Here is a 4,392-nt window from a genome sequence, read left to right on the forward strand (position 1 = left end):
AGATCTATTATCCACAAGATTTAGTACCTTTAACTTGAATTAGCAATGGCAGGGAATGTGTATATTTGATTCCTTGCAGTTATATGGCCTTCTCTTTGACCATGATACTTAATAGGCTTTAAAAAATATATTGAATTTAGGAAAGAGGGAAAAAAATGGCTATAGGCTCCTTATTTTAATGTACGTTTCTTACATTTAAATAGGTTTATCATAAGTTAAGACATATGAATATTGAAGAACAATTTGCCAAGCCTTCTGACTTTTGCTTTTTAAATCTAATATACCCTGTCATTCCCCAGTTCTACCGATTTCATATCTCAGTTATTTTGGAGTTATTATGCAGACATGAAAATCCTTATCAGGTTTGCTGGTTCTTTGTATGTTGTTGTGTAATAGTACAACAGGATGTTTTGAAACTGCCACTCTTTTAGAACTGGGGTGTCCAAACACATTGGCAGGAGGGCCACATCATTTCTCTGACACTGTGTCAGGGGCCGGGGAAAAAAAAGAATTAATTTACAATTTAAAATTTGAATACATTTACATAAATGAATATATTAGAGATGGAACTTGTATGAATGAATGAAGGTCATGCAGTAGCTCAAGGCCTATAAAAGGCCTTGCACAAAGCAAGGCCAGCCTTTCCTTTGCTGCCACTGCTGCATCACAGACATGAAACAGCGAGTAGTGGAGGGAGCCCTTGTCCCACAGCTCAAGTGAGAGGTCAAGTCGTCCTCTTGCTGAGAGGCCAGCACGGGTTCGAGCAAGTCTCTGGAGGGCCAGTGGCTCATTGGAGACTGGGGGCTCCCCGAGGTCCTGATTAGGAGCCCCCGAGGGCTTCAAGTGGCCCTCAGGCCAGGGTTTGGGCATCCCTGTTTTAGAACAAGAGTGACTTGGCTAAACACAACCTCAGTGGAATACAGGAGCACACAAGAATCAATGCAAGACTGAACTTGGTATTATTTAGCAGGCAGGACACCTAGGCTGTGAAACAATGATCAACACATGGATTCGGTCGTGCACAGGGTGGCTTATGTAAACTTTGTTATCAATATTCTAGAATGGACCGGTGGTAAAATTTTGTTTTACCCTACTACAATGTTTCAGTTATATAATGTTGTATATTGCAGGAGTAACTACACCAGTACAACTTACATGGATTTTGTAAGGTTGATTCACCCCACATCATCAATTCAATTTCCAAACTGCACTAATCTTGAACTGCTCTCAGATTGAGGATTTAAAGCAATGTAGTTCAACTTTTTTCAGCTGGGGGGGGCACACAACCTTGGTGCCACCCCCTAACTGCAAAGACGGAGAAGTAATTGGAGGTAACGTGATGATGTCATTGCCAGTTACTTCCACTGAAGTTACTCAGCAAGCTCATTCAGATGGAGCGCAGCAGGGCTTTTCCATCTCCCTGCTACGCTATTTGACTTCTCTTTCTATAAAGGGCCACGTGTTGGACCACCCTGGTCTAGAGTCTTGAAGAATTTAATAAGGCCAAAAAAAAAATGTTTTAAAATCTGAGCACTTTTACTGACATGAAAAACTGTAATCACAGATATCCATCCTCATCAGTCTGGCTCACATATATTTCTCATCTCTTAGATCCCATGTTTCAGTATCACAGGAAGTAAAGAGAATTGATCACAAATACTTTCTTGCCTTACTTACAGACACACACACACACACACACACACACACACACACACACACACACACACAGAAAGAAAGAAAGAAAGAAAGAAAGAAAGAAAGAAAGAAAGAAAGAAAGAAAGAAAGAAAGAAAGAAAGAGACACATTGCAAAGGCAGATGTGAGGTTCAGCAGGGCTTTTCAGTTTCACTACTTCACCATTCTGGCTTTTCCTCCTCTAAAGGAGAAGCTGGAGTGGCACTGCAGGGATACCGAAAAGCAAAAGTAGTGGAGGCAGGGAGTGGGGGGCTACAGCCAGGCTTTTGGGGGTTGCATGATAGTTATAGTTGATAGTTGTAGTTGTAGGCATGTTGAACTACCTCCACCCTGGAGTGCTGCCTGATTTGTAAATGCCAATGGGTGTGGCTATAATGGTGTTTTGGCAGCAGTGCTCTCCTCCGAGTAGTAACTTATTTAACCCTTGATGCACATAGCCTAATCTGTCCTGTTAGTTTCATGAACCACCCAAAATTGGATCATGACCCACTGGTGGATCCAGGACCCACAGTATGGGAACCGCTGCAATAACCTAATCAAGACATGGATATCCACACATAAATCTACTTGAAACAAAATGGGTGCAGCTGTTGTTCCAACTTCTTTCATGTATTTTGAGAATGGAGCTAGAAAGAGTCTAATTGTTCAATACTTTGAACTCTAGATATAGCTGCAATCATAATAAAGTCTTTCAAATTTTTGTGACTTTATAGCTACATGGAATTAATTGTACATTCCAGATTTGTAGTTTATACACCATAAGCACCATTTCGTTTGGCCTTCAAAAGACAATAGTATATTGGAAACAAATTTCAATAGTAGCAGATACTCTTCCAGTGCTAAATCATGTGTCAGTTTTTTCTCTTTGCAATCTTTCATTTCCTTCTGGGGGGAAAAAAAAATGTTAAGCACAACTGTTCATACTTTCTCATCTTCTCTTACCTGCTGAATTTTGTTTGCTTTGCCTCATTATTTTTCCATGTTCTCCCCTTGAATTCTAGAAAGCAGCACACTCTTCTATAAAAGTTTCATGTCTAAACACTCTATCACACCAACTGTGACCTCACACATGCCATTTGGAAACTCTTGAACACCATTCCTGGTTTTGTATGACAAGTTTAAGATGCAAAAGTGATCCAAAAAAAAAATCTATTTTTATCATTTGAAAGGATCTGCTAATCCCAAATACATTATTTCAAGATGCTTCTTTTTTGCCTGTGGCCCTTATTTTCTTTTGCATTTCATTTCAAAATGAACATAATATGACTCTTTATGAAAAACACTCCCAGAGCTGTTTTCTCAGCAGGGCCTTTAATTTGTGCAGTCTGGAAAAGTGGAGCAGCAATAGGGAAATGCTACTGGGGGTATTTATGCAAGAATTTGGCCCTCTGATTTTGTATAAGTGTAATAAGGGAATTGGGACAGAATTCAAAGAAACCCATGACTTCATGACACTTTTAAACTATAAATAAGTTGTGCCTATTTTTCCATAGATTTGATGGGGAAAGAAAAGGAAAAATTATAGTTATAATTAAACTGTTGAAAGGTTGTTATCAAATCCCCCTTCAGCCACGAAGCTTCCTGGATGACCTTGGGCCAGTCACTTTCTCTCAGCCTCACCTACCTCACAGGGTTGTTGTGAGGACAACAGGAGAGGAGCAGCTGTGTACATTGCCCTGAGCTATTTGGAGGAAGGGCAGTATAAAAATATGAAAAATAAAATAAATAAAAATGCACTCCCCCCTCCCCATAAGCACACAAGATAGAAGCTTGGGTCAATTGGGCCATGTTATTGAAACATTATACAAACACCTGCAGTGGGGAAACTTAACTGCAAACCCCAGGTGTGCAGGCCACTACGTTGGGGAATGGTCTGATTCCCCCAAGTAATCAACAGGCATTGCCAACTTCACTCAAAGTTACCCTCAGTCAGAGATAGAGAGAGCTTATCATGGTCAACCCCACAGGGTCAAGGCAGCTGGACTGTGTTGCTTCTCACGGAACAGCAAGCCTTGCAGTTGTTTTTGCATCCAGTCAGAGGGCTTGCCAGTCAGCCTCATCGAGACGGATAAGCATAATCAGAGCAGTCCTTGCTTACTCAGGGCCCAATTCTATCCAAATTTCCAGCACCAGTGCAGCCGCAATGCAGCCCTGACGTAAGGGAACAAATGTTCCCATACCTTGAGGAGCCCTCTATGACTGCCTCCCCACCACAGGATAGAGTGCATGCCCCATTGGCACGGCTGCACTGGCACTGGAAAATTGGATAGGATTGGGCCCTTAGTGACCTTGCTGGTCTTGGATTTGATGCCAAGCTGTCAGTTCCTGCCTACCCAGCCCACACAATACCTGCCTAAGGGCCCAATCCTATCCAACCTTCCAGTGCTAATGCAGCCCCGAGGTAAGTGAACAAATGTTCCTGTGCCTTGAAGAGGTCTCCATGACTACCCCCCCCCACTGCAGGATGCAGCGCCTGCCCCATTGGCACATCAGTGTTGGAAAGTTGGATAGGATATGGCCCTAAGTGACCAGAGGATAATGAAACAAAAAAGGTGAAACAAACCTAACCCCACCACCTGCATATCTGGGAGTCAAGGGGAGAAAATGCCCCAGGGTGTCATACCTCTAGGGTTGGCACCACCAGCCTGCCCTCTGAAGGCCTTCTGAGGGCTGGGAGACTGCACCTAACATCCTCCGG

The sequence above is a fragment of the Tiliqua scincoides genome, chromosome 6 (assembly GCF_035046505.1).
Source record: "Tiliqua scincoides isolate rTilSci1 chromosome 6, rTilSci1.hap2, whole genome shotgun sequence".
Lineage (NCBI taxonomy): Eukaryota > Metazoa > Chordata > Lepidosauria > Squamata > Scincidae > Tiliqua > Tiliqua scincoides.